General features: G+C 39.1%; 1 protein-coding gene across 8 annotated transcripts in view; it reads left to right on the top strand.

Annotated features, from left to right (window-relative positions):
• The window catches only part of SIPA1L1 (signal induced proliferation associated 1 like 1), a 190,298-nt gene that overhangs the window by 69,541 nt on the left and 105,485 nt on the right, over nt 1–15,272 (top strand). For 6 of the 8 annotated variants that reach the window (NM_001199690.3, XM_040700963.2, XM_040700960.2 and 3 more), the window contains one exon: nt 11,455–11,531. The gene's annotated coding sequence lies outside the window, so the exon portion shown is untranslated. Of the gene's footprint in view, nt 1–10,991; nt 11,085–11,113; nt 11,336–11,454; nt 11,532–15,272 lie in introns of those variants that run through there. The other 2 variants (XM_040700962.2, XM_040700961.2) reach the window with 2 other exon arrangements.

Genomic DNA, 15,272 nt, shown 5'->3' with positions numbered 1-15,272 from the left:
CTACAACTGCATTGACCATAAAATTTCCTAAATTCATGCTTGAAAACAAATATCCTTAGTTGAATTACAGGATTTATTTGGGAAGTGTCCCGTTTGAATGAAAATATTTCTGGGAATTTGGCAGTGGGCAATCCTTAAAGGATTCTGTCTCTCCCAGAGCAAAAGAAGCCTCATTTCTAGCCTGCTAGATGAAAGATCAGGTTTGTTTCCTCCCTTACTCCCTACATTCTTTTTGCAGGCATTTTATTTTTCTTCCACTTCTTTAGCATCGTTCTTGAAATGCAAAAGGAAGAACTACTTGTAGTTTCTTTATGCCAAACAAAGTAATGTAACTGCTTTGCTCCCTTTTTTTTGATGCTCTTGTTCATTACAGCATTAGTGGATTGTGCGAGATTGGCCACAACTTTGTGTTTTGAGTTTTCTTTTGCAGATGTGGTGGATTCAAGGAAGCTAACTAATAAATTGAAGTAACGCACAAAGCTGTCACCTGTAAAGATCAGAGTTCACTCTTTCCGCTTGAGATCAGAGAAGATCAGCTTGCTTTTCAGTCTAATTGTATTCACTGCTTATGCATAATGCAAAACCACAACTTAACTCTGTTCCATGTGATGAAAGATAAAGACCAGTCTAAGACAATATGATATTAGCTCTTCAGATCCCATAGAATGAATTACGTCTTTTTATGTATAAAACATAACTTACGTGTACATACGCATCACAGTGTGAATGATGCCATGTAGCTTCAGCATAAGCAGCAGTGCAATTAATAAATAGCATTTCCCATTGGTCTTAAATTGTTTCGATTTTTTTTTTTTGGCATGTTAGTATTTTTACTCATACTTACATTTATTGTTAGAAGACGGTCATTAATTTATACTGTTATTTCCATATTTGAAGGCTTAGTACTAAGATGCAGTTCTTTAGGATATTGAAGCTGTGCAATTTATTGTGCTGTTTTTTTTATTAGCAGTAATATTTATTTGCTTTTTTTCCCAGCATATGTAAATAATCACATTTTTATTTTAAATCACAGAAAGCTTATTTGCAGAAGTTGCAAACAATTTTCTAAGTTCAGTTTTGCTGCAAACTCAGCTTTGGTTTTGTGTCTGGTATATTGGAAAATGTGACAGAACAATTTTCTCCAAATTGTTGAACTCAGGGTGGCAAAGTCTCTTCATGTTTTGGAATAGATCGGGTAGTATAACAGGTGATTTGGGGGGTTTGGTGTTGTGCATTTACTGTCCTTATTGGTGAGTGTTTTGTACATGAGTGGGCCTTCCCAGATCATATGAGGGTGGCCCTCTCATCCGTCCCATCACTGTCTTGTCATCTGTGAGGCTGAATCCTTGGACCTATCAGTGGCTCCCATATGTCCAGAACAGAGCTGGCCTGGCTGGCCTCTGGTTTAAGGCAAAAAAAAAAACAGTTTCCTCACCTGTTTGTTGAATCATCTTGTTCTCTTGGTCCTATCACATCTGAATTTGTTTGCAAACTTCTGGTTATGCAACTGTGGTACTAGAAATACTGCAGATCACCTCTTCCCCCCCCCCCCCCCTTTTTTTTTTAATTATTTTTTAAAACCTTGACTTGTCATTCCTGTAACATGGCCCTTAAAAATCTTCATTTCTTAGTATGACAGTCAGATGTTGGGGTAAGAACCACTGCTGTTCTCACTTCTTCATGCTTCTGTGCAGTCAGTAATATTTGCGAAGACCACAGCCCATTGTTGCAGTAACTGTGTGTGTAGGACATACAGGAAAGATATGATTATTTGTAGTATGAGGAAGCACTGAATAATCGTTGTTTAAACTCAAGTTTAACGTTTTTTTTCTTCTTGCTCTTCTTTTATTTTCTTCGTAAGCGATCTTCTTCAGAATAACTTCCTCCTTTAATACCTCTTCTACTCTGCTCTAGAACCCATGCCAAAGATCTTTGCAGAATGGAGGAAAAGTTGATGTTGAGAACCAGCATGCCCGCCCTTCTTCAGAGGAGAAAATACTGCTATAGCCTCTTTTCTTTGAAAACAACTGGCTATTGGGAGGAGGTTGTTTGGAACGAGAATGAGCTGTGAAATAACTGGACACTGAGTGTCTTTCCAGCTGGGATTAATTTGGAATCAAAAGTTTATAGCATTCTTTAAATGTTCACATGCTAGGCTGTGAGGGAGTAAGAGGGGACAGACATACATTCCTTGCAAATCTTTGCTGCTTGCTTCTGTCCTTGTCTATAAAAGGGAAGCAGGGATAGATATGGTAAGATTTGAGGGAGAGGGGAAGAAAAAGAGTAGAGAAAAGGACAGGTAAAGGCAGTGGCTATTTAATATCTTCACTGTGAAATTAAAATTCGGGCCAAGTACTCCATCTGGGATTGTTCTGCAATGCAGTCGTCATGTCTTCGTTGGTAAAGGATAATCTGGGTTTTTCAGCTTTGCTTTTATTAAAATGGCTTGGATGTAGAGAGGAATGTTGATACTCGTGACCATCTTAAAAGAACAGGTTAAATATTTGGACAAGTTGGATTCGTTTTCTCATACGTTAAAATCCTAGCAGTTGTCTTTCATCCAGAAATCACATTATAGCTAGCTTATGTGCTTTTGTTTAAATCAAAGGTCCCGCTGGCCTAGTGCTGCTGCCTCTGACAGGGCCTGGCAACAGCTGTACATGGAGGAGTATGGGAATGGTTTGTAGGCTCATTTGGTGACTTCTGTCTCAGGAACTGGATCAGAACTTTTTTTTTTTTACTCTTCATTACCTTCTTCTTTCTCTTCTTTATTTTTCTTTTATTTGGGAAGAGCAGCATTGCATTTGATACTCAATGTGAAAGTTGCTGTGCAGCGGTAATGACGTAGGACCAGTGTTCCCTTCAGAATAAATGTATGCAGGTGTGTTTTGTTGCTGCTGCCATTTTTTTCTTTTTTTTTTCTTTTTTCTTTTTGGAAAAAATAAGGGATGTTTCCTTCTTTCTCTTTCAGTAGGCTGTAGAGAACTAACATTGTTCTCTCCTTTTTTCGGTAGAACCAATTCTTGAGGCAGGAGTTTGTTCTGAGTGATCCAGCTATAAGCATTATACTGACTGATGCTTATACTGTTGCTTCAACTGCAAATGCAGTTTACCATTAGAATAGTTTAATTCGCTTTTAGTACCTATGCAGTGATGATCAAGTTCTAAATTGAATGGTAAAACGTTGGAATAACATCTCTTGGTTGGCAGTCGTGTTGCCAGCACATCTCAGGATCACACCAGTCATAGCCTATATCAATTTAGAACATCTTTCTTTTGTGCTTTTTTTTTCTCCCCCTCAGCTAATCTGTCTGGGCATGAAATGTAATTTTCATCTTATACGATCTGTATGTGTTTGCTTTTATACAATTGGACTCTGTGGCTTATAGTATCAGCTTATTTTTAGTGCAAGCACATCAGACCTGTAATTTCAGATTTACTGTTTGGAGAACAGTTTTTTTTTCCAGTGAGTACTTCTGACAAGGAATTACAGAACTATATCTGGAGTGTTTTTAGGAATGAGCATTATCAAAAATGAGAAACAGCTATGTCAAGGTGTCGTGCTTTGCAGTAGTGGAGCCTATGTGCTATGAAGTTTCTTCTTACTTTATAGTACCAAACTGTGAAGTACGTTTAAAGCTTAGAGGGCAGAGAGTGATTATGTTGTATCATGTTATACTTTGTGTTACAGAAGGTGGTCTTTCTTGTTCCTGGGTTGAACAGCTGATAAACACCCCCCGCCTTGTATTTTTCTTTTCCTTCTCTGTACTAAGGAATGGGAGAATCTGCCTTCTTTCTGAAATAACGATGAAACTATTGGAGGTAATGTGCTGTTAAGTTTAAGCCTGTTTAGTTAAGGTTACTTACTGTATGTTTTGAGGCTGAATCTTATGATTCGTTTTTGTTCGGAAATGATTCTTTTATTTTCTGTTTAAGATGGTGAAGAATTCTTTTCCACAGTGCAGTGTTACTGAAAGGAGAGAAAAGAGCAGCTATGTTAACTGGATAAAAAACAATTACAGAGATCTGCTTTGAGATGCTATTCAGAAAGCAGTGCGGCAAGGTATAATATTTAGCAGTGATGGTATCTTTTCAGTATTGGTTACAGTGTAATAGTAATAGTTCAGAGATACTTGGTTGGTTGAAATATTTTTGTGCTGGTCAGAAATACACTTACTTTGTATGTACATACTGTTTCTTAAACCTGCTTTAACGATGATTTGCATTTCCTAGCAGCTTTTGAACCTGCTGGTTTCAAACATGTTTGTTGGATGGGTGCAAGACTCGATTACACTAAGTTCCAGATAGCTTGTGCAGCATAGTGGCTTGAGCGGAGAAACGTGTTGTGCTGCCCAGCTGGAGAGTGCAGTGCGAGCGCTTGTCAGGCAATGGACCCAAATGAATTAAGCTGAATAAATGAGGAGAGAGGAAGGTGCTTTGGAACACAGGAAACTATTCAGTAAGAAACCAAACCCAACTAGGTTTCTTCACTAGTCTTGGCATACTTGGTTTTTATTACACTATTCTTACTTTTACTCCACATAAACCAAACGGGGAGGCTCTGCTTGTAATCCAGAATTGCTCAAGGGTAGATGTGCAATTAGTATTTTTATTAATGGTACATATGCACCTGAATGATCTTGTAAATGATTTGGTTGCATAGTGTACTCCTGAATAACACGCAAATAATTTTTCCATAGGAATTTTGGAGTTAAGTCAGTTTGGAAGTTGATTTGAGGAAAAACGTATGTAGGAATTGCAAATTGTGATGAAGATACAGAGCCCATGGGTTGTCAGATAACGGAGATACTAAGGGAGTACTTCAAAATTGATATTCTTCATCATCTTACCATGTGCATATCTGTGCTCCTGATACCTGATGCTTTTTAAACAAATCATTTCACTTGTCATCTTTTGTTGTAACATATGTTGGGAGTTTATGTGGATCAAAGATGACCCGGAGTGTAAGATAATGTCATCAATACCTTATTAGTAGGAAGGTGTTTTTTGTTATCAGCTAGGATTAGTAACTATTTCAGTAAGTCCATTTTGTTAGTCTGAGAATCTTTATAATGTGTTCTAGTGCATTTGTTATACTTGTAAGAGTAAACAGTGTAATCACAGATCTGTCACAAGCGGGAACAGAGGGTACCTCAGCATAGTTTCTCTTTATAATAACAATAGGATCAGTATAAAACATAACACCTTTTGGACCAGTGTTTTTGTTTTGTGTAAACCACGTGGTGCTTTCCTTTATTTTGATAGATTCTCACTTAGAAATTCAGTATTAAACTTTTGTCTGTCAGAATAGGATCTAATGTATAAGCATCTTTATTCTGACCAAAGGAATGTAAACGAGTACTTGAAAAAGAAGCTTAAGTATCTATCCTCTACCCTTCAAACCAAAAGCAAATCCCAAAAATACTAGGGAGCTTTGTTGATGATATCAAGGTCCCTCTGCCTAACGTATTCAAGAATGAAATCCCTCACAATGATGTAGGATTTCTTTTCTGGACTTCAAAAGATGTTTAGACAGCTGCTTATTCTCTAGTGTAATGTTTTATTTCAGTACTCCATATAAAAGAGGGCAGATTTTTAAAAATTTACCCAGTATGTAGACCAAATCATTGTCTAAAAATGGGAATGCTGGACTAGGAGTCACAAGTGTTGAACTATATTGCAGACTTTGCCACAGATTGTCTCTTCTAATCGTCAGTCTCTCCGTATAAAGCAGTTTCTTGCCTTTTAAAGGCATTGAGACTTCATGGATTTTTCATGCATTGACCATGTAACTTGGCAGCTGTTGGTGGCAAAGACCTGTTGGTGAATAAGGTTGGTGGTTCAGTACTTAAGAGCTCACTGCTGGTTGTGCAGGCTTGCAAGGTCTCAAAATGTAGAAGGGAAATACCTAGAGAATTGTTTTCTGATGGAAAACACTATGCAAGGAGTGCTCATCTTCTCTAGGATGATGATGATGTTATCCCTATTCTCTGTTGTACTTGCGTACTAACAAGTGCTTGTATCCCGTCAGCAGTTGTGGTGTTTCCTAGTACATGTGGATATTGATAACTTGTTCTCTTTTACTCTATTGTTGTAAGTTTTTCTCCAGCTTGCTGCATTCTTGATGGTGTTTTTTTTTTTTTCCATGGAATCAAGTAACTGTAGGGGGTTTGAAATCAACCTCTAGACAGCAAGTCATACTCTCCTGCTAAAGCATATTCTGTACCACAGGTTGCACAGGTAGGTGTCCAGATGGGTCTTGAATGTCTCCGGAGAAGGAGATTCCACAACCCTTCTGGGCAGTCTCTTCCAGTTGTCACTCTAACAGTGAAGAATCTCTTCATTGTGTTATGTTAGTATGGAGCTTCCCACGTTCCAGTGTCTGGCTGTTGCCCCTTGTTCTGTTGCTGCATGCTCCTTGTTCTGTTGAGTCAGCCTCATTGACTTGACTCCCACACTTTAGATATTTATAAACAGTGATGAGGTTGTCCCTCAGCCTTCTCTACTTCCATACTGAAGAGTCCCAGGCTTCTCAGCGTTTCCTCAAATGGAACTTGCTTCAGGCTCCTAATCATCTTTGTTGCCCTCTGCTGGACTCTTTGTAGGAGACTGCTGTCTTTTTTGAAATGAGCCCAGAACTGGACACAGTATTCCAGATGTGGCCTCAGCAGAGCAGAGAAGGAGGGAAGATAACCTCCCTTGACCTGCTGACCACACTATTCTTAATGCACTCCAGGACACCATTGGCCTTCTTGGCTGTGAGTGCACGCTGCTGGCTCATAGCCAACCTGTTGTCCATCAGGACATCCAGATCCTTCTTTGCAGAGCTCTTCTTCAGCTGGTCAGCCTCTAACCTGTACTGAGACCTGTGGTTATTCTTCTTCAGGTGCAGGAGTTTACGCTTGCTCTTGTTAAACCTCATTAGGTTATGCTCTGCCCAACCTTCCAGTCTGTCCAGGTCATACTGAATGGCAGCACAGCCTGCTGGTGTGTCAACCACTCCTGCCAGCTTTCTATAATCAGCAAACCTGCTGGAGTTGCAGTCTATTCTCTCATCCAGGTTATTGATGAAGATGTTGAACAAGACCAGAGCCAGTACCGATCCCTGGGGAGCACTGCTAGCTGCAGGCTTCCAGCTAGACTCTGCACTGCTAATCACAACCCTTTGAGCTCTGCCAGTCAGCCAGTTCTCTTTTTTTCCTGTTAATGCAGATGTCAAGGAAAAGAGAGATGTCAAGAGGATTAGTTAAAAACAAAAACAAACAAACAAAAACATTTATTCTACATACCAAATAATTGGTGTGTTTTTTGTTTCTGCAAGTAGGTGTTAGTGTGCAACTAAAACCACTGCATTCTGTCCACGGTGTCAGAGAAAACAGTGTGATACATATTTCTTTCTGTCCAAATATTAGTGGTTACTTTCTTTACTTCTCTGGCAGTACTGCAAGTACCTTTCCTGGAATTGGGTTACTTCTTTCATTCCTTCAGGTGCAGGTCTGTTGGACCAAAAAGTCATGTTCTAGTTTCACAGATAGTTTAGCATAGTCTGGAGATGTAATCAAAGTCTTTTTCTATCCTTCAGCAGATATTTTCACATCATATATAAAAAAGCCTTGGGTTTTTGAATAGCTTTGCATGTTGTTCCATCTTTCCGATCTCTGAACTAGTGAATATGCATGCTTTTATAGAAAGAGTAGTGTCTATTTCTAAGTTTTTTTTTTGTTTTTACTATTGCCAGTGTTTGTTTGCTGCTGTGCATCCATCTACCAGATCACAGAGGCTAATGTGTATGTGAAAAATGTACTACTATTAAATTTCTACCAGCAAGGAATGTTGATGAAAGATCTAGGGGTAAAACCTAAACAAGAGTTGCTTAAAGTCTGAATTCCATGAAAGGCTGAAAGATGGTGTCACACTTTGGTATGTGCTGTTAATGCTTCCACTCTGATAGATGCTCTGACTATCTCTGCATTTAAGTAAACTTGTGCCAGATTTGGCAAAGTTTGAGTTGGAATATTATTGCTGTTTCACAGGAAACTTGAAAAATAAAATTGGAGCTGAAATACATGTGTGTGTATGGAGCTAAAATACATGTGTGCGTGGACATCTGTAGGTAAAATCCAAATTACTTCATAGGGAATGTATATACACAACATATGATGTGTTCTGACACTTCGAAAAAGTTAAAAAATGAAAGCCCCCACATTGAAACCAAGTTTCAAATTGTGACTGCATGGAAAACTGCCAAATGTGGAAAAAGAAGCGCAGATAACAGTGTTAAGTGTATTGGGATTTTCTGGTACCTGCGTTGTGTAATTCTAATTAAAATATTTCAAGTTAGGTTTACAAGGTGACAAAGAAAAGAGGACCTTCAGTTGGAAGGAATTTTCCTGTTTGAGGGGAGGAGACAAAGAGCAAGAGAAATCAGTTTGTATGGATTGTCACTTAAAATAATTCACAGAAATGAGTTTGTACTTAAAGGCCATAAAAAAAAGCAAAAACTTTATTTATTTTAAACACATCTTGGAAAACCAGATATGCATAAATATATATTAAGAAGATGAGTTTCTGTTTTCAGTTGCTGTCAGTTTGTTTTTAGTAACCTTAGAAACAGATTTTAAGATATGTTTCTCAGAATTCAGAAGAATTATCTGCATGGTATTTCATAGCTAGGACTATCGTCTTGTGTAGACTTAAAATATTTCCTTTCACTTCTTGTGCATCATAGGCAGATATCATTCTGGAAGGTAGGAAGACTGAGTGGGGCATCATGTTTATGACTCTTACTCAGCCCATGATCCAGTACGGCTAAGTTCTTTTCTGCTTTATTACTCTTTAGTTGACAATTTCCCTTCTTCTTTGAATTCATTTATTTATCTCTTTCAGACTTATAGTATTTTGTTTTGCTTTCATCTGAATAAACCATATGTGGTTGGCTTTGGAATCTCTGATTTAGCAACTTTGATTGCAACTGTCTCCTGAATGCTCCTCTGTCTCCTGGTTTGGTGGCACTTACAGATTCTCTCAGTATTTTTCTATTTGGGTACCCACATTATTAATGGAGATATGAAGCAAAACTTGATGCAGGACAAGTTTTAGCTGACTCGACCTGAAATGCTTTAATACTTTCCCGATTGTTTTTGTTTTTATTTTTATTTAAACTAAGCCATGGTTTCAGTTCTCTGAAAGAAAATTATCCAGCAGTTATGCTTACATACAGCAGTTATTTCAGATATGTGATCTACAGGTTATGTTGGATGGTGTCAGAAGCATCCCTTACATAAATCACATCTGCCCCCCTTAGACACGTGCCCAGTCAAAAGTGAATATTATATTTTGTTTGACTATAATTTCTTTAACTTAAATTGATTTCTCCCTTGTTCTTTTTCCTCCAGGGATATATCTAAATCTGTCTTGAGCATCTGAGTTATTTTGTTTGTCCTATCACTCCTTAAATTCACTTTCTCCACTCTACTGTTGTTGAAAGACACGCATAATATTCTGGAATCTCTCAAAGCAAATCAGTACTGCTATAGGCATGATTTAGACTAGTTATTTATATACTCCAGTATAGGTTATTGTAAGTAAGTAGGTGGATTAAACTGTTCAGTTTTCAAACGCACTGGTAATTAAATAAGTGGAAAAAGCACCACAGATTAAAAATGTAATTCAAATCCTGTGGCACAGCTACACGTGCTGGAAGCTGAAACCATTGTGACTGGAAACTGTCCAGACATCTCTAATGCCTCTTTTCAAAAATATCTGCTGGTTGACAAGTTTCTTTTGTGAAATACTGAGCTAGTATTTGAGCATCCGTTAGTGGTCCTGCCAGTGATGTGACTCAGACTGAAAACCCCTACTCTGAGAAGATACCATCTCTTTCTTATTTTATTCCATTCTGTGGAATAGATCTAAATTTCAGCAGTGAGATCAAGACATTAAAGAGCAATGCAAAGCTAAATAAACAGATGTGGATTCAGTATGGCTTAGTAGATTTTTTCCATGTAAGTTTTCTGATAACTTCTATTTGAAGAACGGGCTTCTGTTTAATCTGTCACGTCTGGGAAGCACTCTAAGTGCAAAACAAGTAGAAAATAATTCCAAATAGCTGAAGGTCTGAAAATGTAGTTGCACAGCAGAGCTTAATATTAGCTTGCTTTTTCTAACCTGAATGAAAATTTAAGGACATTTTCTAAAAATAAACATTGCAAGGCCTAACCCAGTAGAATTACATTACCGCCTGTAGGAAGATAGACTGCTGAGTGAAGGTTGATTTTTCTTTTCCATCTGTGCTCTTCTCCCCATTGTCAGTGGGAATTAATGAACAGCTGGAAAAATTCATGAAGTTAAATACAACTTCCTGGAGCATGGCATACACAGGATTTCACTGAACGTGTTTACTCCGCTGCTACCTTTGAAAGGAGTGGTGCCGGCACCCCCATGTACTGACTGGGGTTGGTTGAGAGTCCTCACACCACAGGGTGGGAGGGAACAGGCCTGAGCTCTGGTGTGCAGCACATGCTGATGCTGCATTGAAGTGCACGGTGTGCACTTGGCCATCTTGCTGAGTTTAGCTAATGGGGTATTTATTTCACGGAGAGCTGTGTTGCACCAGAGGTTTTGCATGCTTATGGAGAAACCTGTCCCTGTTTAAGCCTTATATTTCAGTGACTTTTAACTTGGGCAGATGTTCATGCATGATTTAGTCTATTGTTCTGACTGTTAAGTTTGCTGAAGAATGCACAGTTGGCTTCACTGCCTCATGATTTGCAAACATGGCTGCACTTGGCACATGGTAGCAGAGCACCTGAGCCTGCCCTGGCGTGGGGCTGCAGCGTCTGTGGGTTTTCCCCTCTAATTGCTTTTTTCAGAAATAGGCTCTGTTAGCTGCAGGTCTCAGCACTGAGCGTGCAGAGACAATCTGTTCTGTACACGTGGTGCTTTCTGTGCTGGCATCAGTGTGGTGTGGAGGGAGGAAACGCTTGTGATTCACATACCAGAGGGCTGAAGAACAGAAAGAAAGGAAAAGATGCTTGGCTGGGAGACAGAAGAACAGGCCACTGGGAGGAGAGAAAGAAAAGAATGTAAGAGCAGGAAACCGTTGGAAAAAAAAGGAGGAGGGAACGGGAGTGAGTGAAGTGAGCAGAAAAGTGGGAGGAATGGATTCATGAGCGTCAGGCAGAAATGAGCAACAAACAGAGGTTCTGGGAACAGCGAAGTGCATACAGTTGTTTGGCTTTGAAACGTGGCTCGGGCCATCCGTGAAAGTACTGCTGCTTGATAGCACTGCTGATCTGAAAACCTGGGATTCTGTGGCAGATGCTCTCAGTAGAAGGTTTCTTTCTCAAGAATTTTGTTCTCAGGCTCTTTGGCTATCTAGTTCTTGAATTAGTTAACTCTGAACAAGAGCATTTTATCTGTATGTTTAACTTAGTTTTCTCTCTATTTTACCAGCTGCTACGTCTTTGAAGAGAGATTTCCTGTGCCCTTCCTCAGATGTCTGTGATACTACCAAGAGGAACTGTCTTTCTGTAAGTGGAACTCTTCTTTGAATAGCACATTCATAATATGAATTAATTGAAAACACTCATAGTAGTGTGTGTGTTTGTAGAGAAGTCTGAACAGAATTTAGTATGCAAAATAATTTGTCTTATATTCTGATGGTCTTAACCTCAAATTTTGTATGATTTTTCATGGCTCATAATTGAGAATAATGATGCTCAGGGGAAACTCCTTTTATTTTTTTTTGCTTTGGACGTTTGAAATGCATAGTAAACTTCTATTCTTAGCTTAGACAGTGATAATAAAAGCAGTACGTGTCTCTGTCAACATTAGTGAAAAATAAGTCTCTGGGGATTTCTGAATGTTTTATTTAATGATGAGAACAGTAAATCTGTCCTGTGTGGTGTCTGAGTGAGCTGACTTATATCAAAACATCATTATTTCATTTTTATACGTTACAGCAGTGTTTTCGGAATAAGTACTGGAATGAAAGCCAAAAGCTCCCCTCTAGATTGCAAGAATCGTATTGTAGGGATTGTTAAGGGATTGATTTATATTTTTTGGTTTAGCAATTTTGAAGAGGAGGAAGAGGGAGAGCCTTGATCTGCTTGCTTAGCTTGGTTTGGCAGTTTAATCATGGTAGTGCAGCCATCAAACCTGTGCACTTATCTGGGTGATTGAAGATGAGCACCCCGTGAGATCTTGATTTGCATCTATACCCTTAATTACTATCAGATTGCAGAAGTAAGGACTTACTAGAATTACTGAAGAGTAGTGCATTTGTTTCTTCAGAAATACGGATTTTTATGCTCCGGACTCTTAATTTTAACTTAGTTGAGCCATGAGGCTTTTTTATATACGTGTTGTATTTGGCATTTTTTCTTCAAACTTGGAAAGTGTACACACATCCCTGAAGTCTTTAGGATAATAATGAACTTTGTTGGAAGTCTCTGAATGTGAATTACAGCGGGTAGCTTTACGTTACAGCTAAACAGTACTGTGGAAGATGGGTGTCTTGCTCCTGCTCCTTCCCTCCTTTGCTCTGGCACTTACCTGAGCCTAAGCTGATGTGTCACATCAGCAAAAAGAGGCTGTTTTGGTTTTTGTTAGGAGGTAGTTTTCTACTGTTTTGGAAGCTGAATGTATTTGTAATGCAAGGAAATAAGCGTGAGCCTGGAAAATTGAAGAATGGAGCAGGGGCAGGGAGAAGAATTAATTTCCTTTCTTTTGAGCCCTTAAATTTCTCCTTTCTGGAAGCCAGAGAAATGCATCTGCTGGATGCAGCAGGAGATGAGAAGGGCCAACATTTGGAAGCAGAGTGTTGGTTTAGGCATAGCATGAACAACAGCTACTCTGGGAGTTGCAAGGATTGGGATGGAAAAGGCAGAGAGGTATGGAAGGCTGCTTGGCTCATGAAGTCTGAGAGGGGGACTGCATGGCCCAGGTGACAGCTGCTTGGAGCAAGCCAGAAACGGCCCCACAGTTCCCCATCCCCTGCATGAGGGAAGCAGCAGGAAGGCAGTTTCAAGGGAGGGAGGCTTAGGAACTGCTGTGGTGATCAGTCAGTTTGCAGAGTATTTGAACTGGGAAAACAAATGGGCTGCCTGTACTAACTGTTCTCTCCTGAGAGGGAACAGTGCTGTGGTTATAAATGCAAGCGTAGGGATCTAGTAGTCACAGCAGTGGTACCAAAAAGTAACAGTTGTGAATGCTATTACTTTTTACATAACTCAGATTTTAAAATTATCAGTGGTTTTTGGTATACAGAATTAGTGGCAAGTATGGATGGATTAGTATGTGAGCCTTTTAATGCTAAAAACAGAAACTAATGAGATTACTGGATCCTATGTCACAAACCATTGACTTTTCTCTCCCCTCCAGGAAGGAAAAAAAAAAAAAGGAAAACAACCCCCCCCTCCACTATCTCTTATTTGTCATTAGGGACAAAAAAAAAAAGTCAAAGCCTTACTTACTGGTCTGATTGCTGATACTTAAAGTAATTGCGTAAATTGGGACATCTAAGTGATGTTTTAGGTGTAAAACTATAAGAAGAAATTTGTGAAAAGGAGCTTGACCTATAAGAGACTTCAGCCTTTATGTTTGATGTAAATGAATTGAGCAAAAAATTGGAGAGCTTGCTTTTTCTCGTACCTGCTTTACGTAAGTGTTCTTTACTGGCACCAAAACTGTATTTTGTTCTCCTGAATTTATTTAATAGCCTTTCCAGCAATTTCATCTGATCATCCACTGTTAGTTTTTTTTTTTAAAAAAGCACTAGATTTATTTTTAGAAGTTCAGACTCTTAGGAATGTGACAATATCACATGAGTAGGCCAGTTACTGGAGAAAGAGCCATACACACTGCAAAATATGGAATAATGAGGCTAGGAGCCTGTGCTGTCGCCATTCAGTTTAACATAGCTGGAAATATAAGAAAGTAAGCAAATTATTTGATGAGTTAGCAGTGAACCTGGCTGTAACAATTTTACAGAAGCAAGGGCAGCCAACAGCTTGTCAGTTTGATGGATGGCCCCCAAAGTTTTTTTTTTAAAAGGAAATCACTCAAATCTATTGCTTTCATAGGATTTACCAGCGTGTATCAGTTCTCAGCTGCTGGCCTGGGAACCACCAGTGGAATGTAAAGCCTGTCTATCATCTGTAAACTGAAGTATTTTCAATAACCGTGCAATTCAGCAGCAGAAGAGGAGTAATTAAATGTCTTATAAAATGCTGAAGAAAACAATTAGCAAGCAGAAAAGTTGGAGATCAATGTAGAAGTATCTTCCCAGTGGTCCCCAGACTAGGCAACATGACAGTTATCTCCCTAACTTTTCATAAGTGAGGCTACCCTGACTGACTTCAGTTACAAACATCCTTGCCTGTGCTGCTGCATCCTGCTGTGCAGAACTCGCAGTGTGTGCACTCATGGAGTTAGGGCTGTATTGGACCAGAGAGATTATCGTGTTACAAAGGAGAAATGAAATAAAGATCTTACCCACGTCCTGGGCTCACAGAAGGGCTCCAAGGGGAAGGATCTCCAGCCCTTAAATGGGGTCTAGGAGGGGTGCAGTCAGGCTCCACCCCTTCTGGTCACTCAGGTGAAATTGCATTCACCTGTGCCCCTGCAGCTGACTCAACACTCGCCTCAGGTGGTCAATCAGAGGTTCAGCCCGTGATTCAACTGTTCCCATACACCTAAACAGAAATGATTCTCTTATCTCACATGTGAGAATAAAATATGATACAAACTATTCTGTGACTGAGGAAAGATATCTGAGTGGTGCATAGTGAGTCAACACATCACAAGTCCATTTTTCCACGTCTGTATGGGAAAGGAGGGAGGGAAAGTGATGTTTTGAGTAGGAGGCTTCTTTCGGATTTTTCTCTTCATTTTAGGTGAAGTCAGTGTTCTGCATTTGTTAATGGCAAAAATCAGTTCAGGAAATGGTTCTAATTTAATGAAGCCTTTATGTAATTGATTTTTTTCTTCTAGTATAGAATATTGTTGCAAGAATTCTTTCCTTAAACTTTTTAATTAAGTAGAAATAATTACCAATATGTAGTCATATTTTTGATGAAATACTTGGTGTATTCTTCCATGTGACTTGAGTTCTATAGAGTTCCCCTGTAATGCTCGGAATACAAATATTTCCAGAACACCAGTGATCGCTTTTTAGTTCAGATAACTTACTGTAAGGTGTTGGTTAAGAGGAGCATAAGAACAAACATAGGGGGTCAGGCTGTGCATCCATTTACCTTAGCAACCCTCTT

Source organism: Gallus gallus, chromosome 5 (assembly GCF_016699485.2).
Source record: "Gallus gallus isolate bGalGal1 chromosome 5, bGalGal1.mat.broiler.GRCg7b, whole genome shotgun sequence".
Classification (NCBI taxonomy): Eukaryota; Metazoa; Chordata; class Aves; order Galliformes; family Phasianidae; genus Gallus; species Gallus gallus.
This window is presented reverse-complemented; position numbering and strand designations above follow the sequence as displayed.